The following is a 12722-nucleotide window of genomic DNA, read 5'->3' on the forward strand; positions in this document are numbered from 1 at the left end:
GTGCAAAATTAAAGCACAGGTCTAAAGGTTTGGTCCCATGTAGTTGATGGACATTTAGTATATTTTTAACGTTTCACTTTCACTGGATCCTTAATTAAATAAAAATATTTTAGATAGAGCAGCATAAATCAACTTCTTTGACTGATATGAATCCTGTTTACTCTCCAACTCTGAACTCAGCAGGTTAAGTAATTGGGAGACAGAAAAGTTCCTATATTTCTATTTCCAGCTGGTGGTACACAAAAGGCAGGAAGTTATCTCATTAATGGGGCACCAGCTTTATGCAAATTATAGTAACAAAAAGGCTTCCCTTCATACTTTTCATAAATTACCTAATAAAGTAGGAATAAATGGCCATATTCAAGAGCCTTTGTTGTATTTTTAGCACAAGACTCTTTCTGTTACTGCAAATATGACTAAATGCGCCTTGTTCAAAAGGGGTGTTTATGAAATAAGGCCACTCAAAAGCTTTTATTCCTTAACAGCCTTCAGTTACTTTTATGGCACAAAATTAACATAATTAGTCACAGAGAATAGATGACATAAGCAGCGTGCCATGCACAAAAGGGGAAACCAGTATCTAAGGAAGGTATTTTGAGAGATCAAAAATTTTCAAAGTGCTCAATACTAGAAGGTCCTTTTTATTTGTGCACAGCCTTAAGATACTTTCTTACTCCGTGAAATTCACATAATGAGATGCAGCAGACAGATGACATTAGCGATGAGCCATTAGAAAGAGGTCAGTTTCCTCTGAAAGATAGTCACTGTTCCTGCTCGTCATTAATTTGCAGCTTCAAAGCAGTGAGCATATGATAGTCTGGCATGTTAAGCAAGTTGCAGTTATCTTTAAATAACCATTTTTTTCCAGTTATTAGAAGCTAAAGTTTTTAAACTTCTGACTGAAAGCAAAATTAAAGCACGCAGCAGTGTAAAAAGGCTATGAAGAGATTAGAAAAAGGAAATCAAATATGTTTTATAAATGAAGTTAGCTTTTCCCTGGGGAAAGGCTGTCTTAACTTTTAGTTTAAGAATTTGGGGTTGTATATAGACCTCATAGACCTGATTGCTGGATGAGAAAAAAATAACTGTTTAGCTGCTATCTTCTTGTTGATTAACATGTGCTGATCTAAAGTGCAGAAATGTTCAACTATTTAGACGACATTGAAGATGAGAAACAAAGATATCTGAGAAACTTCAATGAGGTGAGAGAAGGCAAAATGATCTGCTTATCACTTGGTGTGAAGTTTGGTTACATCTCTGGTTTGGCAGTGAAATATATTTGGATATTATAAAAGGGTTGGGAGACGAATCATGTTTTTTCTATAAATGCTTAGGAAATATGCAGAAGTGTAGTGCAGTAGGCAACAGTCAACTCCAATGCACAGCACTAAAATCTTCTTATAAAAAGACTTGTCACATCTCCAAATAATGTCACATGTCCAGGCTAGTTCTAAAAAACTCTCTTGTTTTATAATAAATATCCTTTCATTTCTACTCTTCCCTTCATACTTAATGCTGAAGCTATGTCATGGGTGAAGCCTCAGAAGGACCCCAGTTTAAGCATCCCAGTCTCGTTTAAGTGCAGACTTAGTCATGGTGCCTGAGCGACGCAGAACAGAAGACAGAATTGCTAATGGATTTAAACTGTTCCAGGGTTACTGGAGTTAACACAAGTATGAGGAAATAATAAAGTAATAACCTGCCCTATACACATTATCGAGAGCCTTTTTTCTTAATTTTGTGGGCTGTTAGATCATGTGTCAATATACCCCTAGCTAAAGACACGTGAACCACCCAAATTAGAATTAGTTTCCCTGGTTTCTTTCTGTTACCCTTCTGCAGAGAGGGGCCCCAGCTCATGCCCACACGACTCACCCCCATTCCCCAGGTGCATACTTGGTACAACTCACCCATCCCCTACACTGTTAGCACAGTCCCTGGCACAGCTTCGGCCAGGGCCAAGGTGTCTTCCTCAGCCTAGACACCCCACTCTGCGCTTAGGGAGGTCAGGCAGTCATCACTGTGCTATCCATATCATGTTCCTTGTCCTCAGAGCCAGGTACCAGGCCCTACATTGCTTAATTATAAACTAATTGATATACAACACCAGAGACCCACCTGTGGCCAGCTGCCCATTAGAAGTACCTGCCTATTTCAGTCCATGGCAGGGGAAGCTTAGGCGTAGTAGACATCTAGTGTAGGCAACACCATTAAATGTCTGAAGTAAGATGGGATGAAGCTGGGCTAGTTTCTATGGAAAATCAGATAACTGCACAAGCCTGGGGGCTATCATTCATCTGTAGTGTTTTAATTTAGACTGGACTTTCATTCTGCACTGTGATTTACTTGGGATGAAGCAGGGTTCACTGAGTGAGGAGAAGTGCAGGATGTTTTACAGCCTGGCTGTGGGCTAGGCTGCTTTCAGACTCATTTAGAACTACCACTAATACTATATATATATATATAGTATTTTTTTTTTCAGTTAGTTGGATCTGGTTATGGATGTATCATAACTGTTTGCACAGCATACACATGCAAATTTTGGATTCAGAATTGATTCCGTGCGTAAATTCTCCTGAAGACCTGGAATACCCTGATTTGATGTCCCACCCTGGTTTCCTAGGAGCACTTCTGGTGCTCTCTGCAAAATTCACAGAGCTCTACCTGATTTCAGCTGTTGCTTCCAGTTGTGCATGTATCTCATGCCAACATGGCTTCAAATGACTTATTTTCCAATTGAGTTTTTATTTACATATGATTACCAATATTTTTAAGATGAGAGGGTTATACATATCAAGCCTGTGGAGTCCCATCTCTGAAAGCCCTGGTTTCTAAGCAATCTTAAAGCACAGACTATCTCTGGTCAGCACTGGGGGCCTTGTTCCCCAAGGTGGAGGATTTCTGTAGTTGCAAACCTTACCATTGCAAGGGGAAATTGGACCAGCTGAAAAATTAGGAAACAGCTTGTAAAACAGACACATGTAGTTAAGATCAAGACTATAAAATAAACAGAAAGTTAAAAACAAACGATCCTTCCCCCCCCACACTTTCTTCTGCAAACATTAAGGCATTAAAGACCTACATTTAGGACAATGCTCTCCCTCATTTTGTGAGAGTTATCCCTTAGTTTGTTATGCTGTGCTTTTTTAATAGTTATTTAGGTATGTGACAATATTTGTGGACTGCTCTTTTATGACATGTTAAAGAATATGTTTATAAAGAGCAAGGGGAAAGACTGGACAGATGGTGTTACATTGATCCTAACCCCTGGCCCTGACTTGCCTGGTTAACAGACACATTGCCATTAGTTTTGAAGTGCAGGAAATCTTCTTTCTTTTCTTAAGACAATAAACAGAACATTATTCAGACCTAAATAAGTGGTGTTGACTTTCAATAGTTTGGCCAAAAAATCATCTGATTATTGTATTTTTTAGCTGCAGAAAATGTTATGTTTTAAGGCAAAACCTGAAACCAAAAAAACATATTTTTTTTTTTGGGGGGGGGGGGGGGGGAGTTGTTGTTGTTTTTCCTAATGGAGGCTTTAGTCCTGCTTCTAGTTTGCATTTTGGGTCATGTCCTGCAGCCATACTGTGGCTCTTGCATCCTCCTATTTAAGCAGACCAAAGCACACTGAGCTGCTGGAATCATCTTGGTCAGAGGCAATATAAAAAGTGTTATATGTTACTTCTTGTGTGTGCTTAGTGCTTCATACACTTTGTACTAATAGGTCATAATCACTGCCAAAACCAGAACCCTCCTTGTGCTCTTCTTGGGTCTTAACCTGTATCAGCTTTTCAGTAAGTTGGAATAGGGTCTGGAGTAAGATTCATGACATGAATTGGTGTGTTGGCCTGTGTGCCTTCTGTGGTGCAATGCCACACGTGTTTCTGTAGAAAAGAAAAAGCTGGAAGTGCTAAAGCTTATGTACTGAAGTGCAGTTTATTAAAAAAACAAAACAAACAAACAAACAAACAAAAAAACGCCTTGCTAAAGCTTGCACATGCATCAGGCTTTTACCACACATCTTTGAGAAATTACCGAAACTCATGCACTGTCTTTATGTCCAAAAAGTGAAGCAATTACTATCAGAAAATGTTGTTCTCAACTTGTCTGTGCCAAAATTGGTGAAACTGATTCCAGCTAGTTTTTAATCTATTTCCACATATATTGCGTGCAAACTATCAAGCGGTAATGTGGAGATGGTCTCCTGAAGATGAGCTTATTATGCCAAGTCCAAAAAATATGGTTGGATGACTTAGGAGAAGGGAAATATGAACATTCAATAGATGATGAAATAAGCAGCACTGAAAGCTGAAGAAATGCCACTATTATTCTGCCAAATCAGTGAACAGGTATACATGGGCAAAATATATCTGTGCAGAGACGTGTAAGCAGCAAACCTGTTCCAGCAAATGATATACAGTGAAAAGAAAGATAAGCTGCAAGATCAGTTTGGTGAGAATGTGGAGGAGGAGGAGCAGGATTTTTCTGCTACTTGTAATGAAAACTTAATAACTTTTAAGTGCATTTTATTATATTTAGCCTGCTTCTTCAGGGGAAAATATGTTTTGTTTGTGATATGTTCATACAGATATTTCTGTTCTTTGCTTCTACTAAGTTCTACTTTTTCCATTTTCTATTTTTACATGAAGTTCATATAAAGTAATGTATTATTATACAACTATCCCCAAATGAAAGTTTTAATCAAGAAGAACGTACTATTATTAATCTTCAATTTGGTTAATGTTATTCTAACTAGACGTAGTATAGCCGCACAGGTATCTTCCAAAAATGTCAACAGAATTTGTCTTGTTGCTTGGTTCCAGTATATGAAGTGTAAGAAAATTAACATCTAGTCACCCTGAAAGCCTTTCAGAGTAGTGTATCTTGGTTTTCTTTTCAGTGAGATGGGTGATGGGGGGGAGCCTTTTTTTTCAGCAAAAATAATAGATTTTTTTGTTTTCAGTGAAAAATATCCACAGATATTTTTTGCTTACTTTGGAAAAAAAAAAAAAAAGTAAGAATTAGTATACACCAAACACTACATGCTGCTGATAAAGAGTTCAGGTTAGTACTTGACATTAGACAGTAGGAAAGGCTTTGTAAAAATGCTCCGTTGACCTAATAATACTCCTATTTACATCAGCAGGAGTAAATTTAATCAATGCTGAATGTATTTCAAAGTCTCATACCTAAAATGCCAAAAGATACTACTTCAGAACCTTATATGTAAGTCTGATTATACAATTATTTTTTATTTGATATTTTGTTTATTTTTTGATAGTTTAGGTGCTGTATTTGAGAGTTATAACCAAAAAGATACACTGAAGTGGAGATGTTAGTAGGACTGGATTGATGCAGTGATATTGGATATTGTCAAGTGCTCAAATTAAAAGTTTGTAATTTTTGTAATTTTCAAGTCCTGTGTCTGTCATTATCGACAATTTTCTATTATAAATACTGTGTCAGCAAAAGCAATTTTGGAAGATGGATACAACGGGGAAGTAATGCAGAGAAAAATGGAAGGCGTCAGGACTTTTCCTGAGATTACTGTAGTAAAAGGAAACCAATGATAAGGAAAGAAATACAGTGAAAGGAGATACTAGCAATTTCTATGTGTCACATTTCAGAATGGATTATTTCTGCTTTAACTAATAAGAATCTATAGAACGGAATGAGCGAGTTATGAATTGGATGTTCTTGTTAAGGTCTAGTTCAGTTTAATTAAAACACGAACTCTAAAGCAATATATATATGTGCATGTGTCTGTAGACACACAGTCTGGTTTCTATATCAACATACAAACTGATATATACAATGCAGACACCCTTGTTCATTATACCTAAACTTTCTCTTTAAACACAAAGCTTTATACATTATTTTAAACACATTTTTAACACATGTTAATAATATTCATGCCGCTGCTTTGAAAAATCTGCGAGATGTGGTTAATGAAGAGAAACTGCAGCATAAATTGCATGTAAAATATGCAATCCACAACAACATATTTTTTCTCAAGCTACAGTTTTTTACATTAAACATCTTTTAGCTTGTTTAAATTTATTCGCTATTGTTTATAAAGAGCATCATCAGCCTCCACTGCTTGAAACAACTACAAGTAGTAAACCAGGCAATCTTCTTATTTTAATAAGATTCTTTGGTTAAAAATAGATTTTAAGTATATCTCACATTAAAGGATGTAAATCCTAATGAAATTGCTGAAAATGTTTCTCATTTTCAAGTTTTTATTCCCATACAGCCAAATAGTGTTCTTTTTTTTTTTTTCCTGAAGTTAATCAAAACAGTCATAGCTTTTTTTTTTATTTCTTTTGACACCAGGCAGTCTATTGTGTATTTTCTGACCTGTAGTTTTCTAAATAAGTGTCATCTGGAGGTTCATTTCAGACATCAGCAGTAGTACTGAGTAGCATGTTATTTTATTAAATTTGAGAATTTTTTTTTCAGTATTTCACCAAAATGTCCTTGGCTGCAACTTTAATATATTGATGGTTTTGCCTGTTCATAATTGTCATGTATAATAATTTACTTCCTTCCTCTTTGCATCAAATTGCACATATTTTATGTGCATTTTTCCTCAGTCTCTTCTGTTACAGAAGCAACAATACTAATTCCTTATTTATTTATTTTTGCGAGTCCATTTTTCTATATGTTTTATCATTTTTGCTCTTTTCTTCTGGACTTTCACTCCAGTTAAACCACATCTTTTCTTCACTTGGATACTTCATGACAGTGTATAGTACTACAGTTGGGCCAAATAGTATCCAGACCAAGGAGTGTAATAGGTTATTTCACATTTCTTACAGTTGTACACATATATATGTATAAAATTTATGATTGTGGAGCTCTTGCTCCATTATATGACTGGATCATTTTATGCAGAACATGATGTTCCCTATTCTGTATTTATTTCTGATACATCCTGGTTATTCCTAACTGACCATAAAGTCTGTATATTTCCTTCTTTAATTAATGTTATTTTTTAGATCATTTCTGCAATTTGACAAGGACTTTTGAATTGCAGTCCTGTTCCTTAATGTTCTGGAAGTCCATCTCTGCTTGCTGTCAGATTCATATGTTGTGAAGTTTTCAATTTCAGTTTTTTACATTTGGCGTCCAGGAAGCTATTCTCTCCTCGTATACAAGAAATATTTGTATGAGCTAGTACTCAGTAATCAATCCAAGTTTTTACAGTTTAGGAGATTAGCCCACCCGTACCAATTGCTCTGCTTTATTATTGTTATTATTAGGATAACAGATGATGACCCCAACACTATAATTTAGGTCAGAATTCCATTGTGGTAACACCTATATAGCACACACATGAAAATGGGCACCTTGATACAAATAATCTGATGAAAAATAGTGTTATTGAATATGACAGTGAGAAATTGGTGATTCGTTCAGTCAGTCATATTAGCTGTATATGCAGCTTGGCAGTTCTCAATCATTTTAGTGTGTCAATAAATGAACACGTGCACCTTTTAAGCCATTCTTCAGAAAGCTGACTTCCTAATGCAACCATGGAAGTCACAGATATTGAAAAATGGGTGAAGAGAGGCTTGGACTGCACATGATATAAATAGAGATGGGTGTAGGCGTGACAGGAAGCAGATGGACGTGATCTTGGGGGTGGCATTGCTGAAGAAGCAGTGGATAATACAGGAGAGGTATGATGATGTGAAGATAAAGCTGGAAAATGGTGCAATGATAGTTAGAAATGGATGACCTATGCACAGAATTTATGCTGGTTCTACAATAAAGGAGAAATTGGCAGCCCTATGAGTGATTATTTCGCTGATTTTTTTACTGAATTGATTTAGAAGACTTAGTCTAATTTACTAGAGACAGAAAAACACCTATTAAAATCTTTTTTTGTTGTTATTTTTGTTTTGTTCTGTTTTGTTTTGTTTTGCTTTGCTTTCAGGTGTGTGCTTCTTTGTACTAACACTACTTAGAAGAGCAACAAACTGTAGTGTCATGTGGTTGTGGATTTTTTGCTTCTGCAACTTAAACCAGGGTTGTTTTGTTTCTTTCTCTTGCTGTATGTGGTATTCAAATATATGATTTATTTGTCTTTAATGTCTTCGGACATACCTGAAGCCTGGTGTTGCAGGGATGGTTAGAAAAGTTAGAACTTACGTACAGTATCATAGGCTTTTGCTAAAGGTCTTTAGAAGGGACACAAGGCATACTTGAATTTGAAGCATGGTCTGCATAAAGCAGACTAGAAAACAAGTTTGACTTTGGGCTAGGAAGAATACTGAGGCTATTTGAGTAGATTTGGCCACTCTTAATTTATAGAAAATTAATGGAGCTTTCATAAGTTTGTGAGAATTGCTGATCAGCTCCCTGTCCAGCAAAGCAATCTGCTTTCTCCAGAGATACAGCTGATTTTAAGATTTACAGTCAGACCCTAGGCCCTACACCTCAGTCAGCAGGATCAAATTTGAACTGTTTTGGCTGTTTGTATAATTTTTGTGCTATAGTATAACACCCTCAGCTTCCAAATGATCGCTGTGTGAAGGAAAGAAAGTAAGCCTTATTTTTTTTCTTATAGATTAAAGAAGGGAATGAGTGCTGAGAGCTGCAGCAAGAGGTCTCATATAAATGGAAGAAAATAGTATGAACTCTTACACCTGTAGGCTGTGGCTCAGCGGTCTCTGTCCAGTTGTGAGCACATATATGTTTCATGGACTTCTCACTGCATATCTTCTGAAGTCAAATGATTAAGACAGATATAAAGAGGAGAGGATCTCTCTGAATCAGGCTGGGGAGACCTGCTTGGTGTCTCTTGTTTCCTTTTCTGGTAGCCTTTGAGAAGTGGTCTGTGCTTTGTGCTACTTTCCAGACTGGAGCTCCTGCACAGTGGCATCAGCTGCAGCCCAAGCAGGTCAGGGCTGTGTTTTCCCCGCTCCTAGTGACTTGTTCAAGCTGAGTAAGGGGTGTGCAATTGCAGCAGAAAACAACGGGAACGAAGGAAGAATCCTATTAATGCCGACTGCTCTAATGCAAAACCAGATTTCATTTTTAGACTTCTATTTTCTACTTTAATTATATAAATCTGAACATACTTTCGAGATTATGAAATAAGTGCTGAGAAGCCAGTTATTTTTCATCATTTATTTTTAAAGCAAATTTATCTTTGAATTGTCATCTGTTAAAATTCCTGAGAAGCAGACCACAAATGAGTACAATATGAACATGATTTTCTATGCCAGCCCAATTCAAATAAGTGACGTAAAGGTTTTTTTCAGACTTTCTTTGAGCACTTCAATTGAATACAAAGTGTGACCAGTTCCACCTGAGTAAGACACAGGTCATCCTCCAAGTTTATGGAGTATGTGCACACAGATATACAAAGGAACACACAAAACTAATGCTAAGCTTAGCTGTGTATTGGCAACATATACTCATTAAATCTTCAGTTTAACAGATTCTGAAACCTTGAAATACTCTGCAGAAAGGAACAGCTGTGGGAACAAAGGAAAGAAATAAAAAATGCTTTCTTGGAAAGGACAGGGAGGAGGCTACTAAATGCTTCCTTTCCTCTATGGTAATGGCCTACCATTTACTGTCCTAAACTTGAAATTCTGTTTCATATTTTGGATTTTTAAGGAGAATTACCATTGTATTGTATTAATATAGGAGAGGGATGAGAGATGCACTCTGTGTGAAATTTTAGAACTATGCTTTATGTTGATTTCTTGCTATTTTGGGTAAGCAAACTGTTGCCCTTCATTATAAATTTTGAGAAGTTTATATAGCACTTATCCCCTTTTTAATATAAAAGTTGCATTTCTCTTCATAGCTCCTCTCCCCGATAATCATTAGAGATGATTGGTATGCTTTCTAAACTCAGGCTTATTGGCAATATAACTACCATCTGTTTTATGCTTGCTGGTAGCTTCTGTATATTTTCCTCTATAGTTACAGGATGTTCTTCTCTGTTAAAGTTCTCCAATCTCTTTTTTCCTTTGCTGTCTTACAAGGAGAGAAATTTGTCACAGTCCGTAAGTCCTGGTCATCATATGTCACAACATATCAAGTCCTGATTGCAGAATGTAGGTGAGCCCTGTCTTGTGAAGGTGCTTGTTTGGTCTCCCTTATACTGAAAATTGTAGAAACTCCATCCTTACAACTGGTTACTTAACTACAAATTTAACAGATAATTTAAAGGATGATCACATTTGTCTCCATGTGCTCTTTGCTTTCTTCTACTGATGTGCTTTGGAGCAGCAGTCAGTGGCATCAGTTTAAGCCAGCATTTATCATGATCAGCCTTTGACTATTAATACAACCCACATCACTTTTGCTATGAAAATCTTAGATAATATCTAAGTCAAATATCTATCTTCATTTCATTTTTTGAATTATACTTTTTGCATTAAAAAGCCAAACCTAGCCGTGTCCCACCTGGCCAAGGGTATTCAAATGCAGGCTTAGTATCCTGGAGTTTGCTAACCGCAGCCAAGCTATTTTCCCCCGGTGGATTTTCTTTAACCGAAGTCTGTGCCATAACGTGATCTTTTGAATCAAATATATCTGCACAAAGGATACTGTGCATCTTTTCAGGCAGCTCTGTATGGACTGAGTGATTACAACTTTAAATTAAAACCTAGTTCTTCCTTTATAGCTTACATATTTGGTGTCTAAAATATGCCAAAAATGATTACTTTTTGGGGGTCTGGTGAAGGAATCCAACTGTGATACAAAGAGAAAGGAATATGAGAAAAAAAAAAAAAGTTTATAACTTTGCGATTTACATACCAAGTTTAGCCCAGCTATGATTTAAAACAGCACATCAAGCCCCTAAACTGATCTTTGAACAGCAAAGTTGCAGCAATGCTATAAGCATTTTGGGGATATATTAGAACAAAAGAATTTAACATTCATTGTTGATACTTCTTGGAATTTATTAACTCCTTGGTTCTAAGAAATATAATTTGATGTCACTGACTGCTGAACATGAACTCTGATGGACTGAGTCATCCATATCTATCTCCAAAGGGTTACAGTGACAACTTAGCACTTTGATTAAAGGTTGCAGTGTTTATTTAGTTGCTTTTATTCTACTTGGAAGTCTCTCCTGCTTGATACATTTTCTTGAAGCCAGAACGTTTACTTGCAAGTCTTTTCTGCTAACCAACCTTCTGGGACAAAAATGAGTTCCTGAAAGCCTAAACCCAATATACTGCAGTACAATTATGAATTGAATAGGGAAAGGAAATTGGAAGGAGGAACTAAAGATATTTTACTCTTATGAATCAGTACACAAATACAGATTTATAGTCTGCATATGTGTTTTGTTTTTACTGATGGTTGTAACTAAGGACACCTGTAAGTCAGGGGAAAAGGGAAAGAATGAAAAATAATTGGAGGAAAAATGTAATAATATGCAGCATTTCAGAGCTGATTTGGAATCTGTTATGTGAGACTTAAAAACTTGTTTTTCTTTTTTCGTGGAAAACCTGTATCATTTAGCTGGTGTGCTTTAGTGCAAAGTATGAAATATAATGATTTTTTTTTTTTTAAAGATTCTTTCAGTGTTTCCAACGGAAATGTTGAGCTAAGTGTAGAATTTGTGGGATCAGTTAGCTTATAAATAATGATACTTTATGCTGGCATTGGGAAATCCATGTTCCCACAGCTAGTTCAATAAAGCAATTAATATCAATGAATGCTGAAGAAAGCAAATCTCCGTTCACTTTTCTCTGGATTAGTTAACATAAGAAAAATCCCATCCCTCTCCTGGAGTATTTAACCTTCTCCTAGGAAGACATGCTAATGAAAGGTAAATAAAGTGTGCTGCCTGACATGTGTTTGCCATTCCTTCCCGTTCCTCATGTCACACACTTTCCCTCTTACAAGATGATTAACATTTTTCTCTGGAAATCTTCACTGTAGTGATTTTATTTCATGCGTCCCCCTGTGCCAAACCTGTCTTGTCATTAGCCCTCAGCATTCCTGCTGGTGTTTCTAGGTTAGTTCCTGCTCAGCTGAATTTCATTACGGAGGGGCTTCACCTCCAAAACTCACAGATAATGTGTCTTAAGCACACACAGCACTGAAGTCTGCTGCGTAGAAAGCTCCTGATTTACTTGGCATTGCCTTCGAGCTGAGGGCACGTGTTTCTCGTCTGACAGGGCATATTTTTGTAGCCCATGTAAAGTTGTCTACTAAAGGAAAAGGAAGGTCTGTCGAGGGAATGGGTGTGGTTTCACTGACCTCATCCAACAGCAATGAATTTCTGCGTTCAGGCTTTGTAGATCAAACTTTTTGATAAAAAGGAGTCATAAAACAGCCCTGAACTTTTTCTGCATTTGGCTATGTTATCTGAGATTTCACACACAAGCAGTAAAAAGCTTAAAAGATTTTTATCTTGCAGCAGCCAAGAAGTGTGGTAATAAGGTAAAGGTTGAGAAGCATTGTTGGCATAAGAAATCCCCCGCTTACGCTGGATTTATAACACACCCAGTTTAGTAAGAATTGGCGCTGCTGAGCATTTTCTGACAGTGTTGGGATAATATATTGCAAAAGGCAGAGCAGCCAAGTCTCACACCTGAGAAGTAAGACGCACTTCATTCTGCTGATGGAGAAACCTAAATCAAACTTTAACGTTACTACAATGCAATTACTCCTCCCTTAGGAGCCCCAATTGTACAGAGTTGTGGTATAAAACTTGTGATTTTGGTATATTGTAA

General features: G+C 36.7%; 1 protein-coding gene across 3 annotated transcripts in view; it reads left to right on the plus strand.

Moving 5' to 3' along the window:
• The window catches only part of LOC310901250 (uncharacterized protein), a 721588-nt gene that overhangs the window by 462862 nt on the left and 246004 nt on the right, over positions 1–12722 (plus strand). The window lies entirely within an intron of this gene.

Source organism: Anser anser (genome assembly GCF_964211835.1).
Source record: "Anser anser genome assembly, chromosome: 6".
NCBI classification, from domain to species: Eukaryota; Metazoa; Chordata; class Aves; order Anseriformes; family Anatidae; genus Anser; species Anser anser.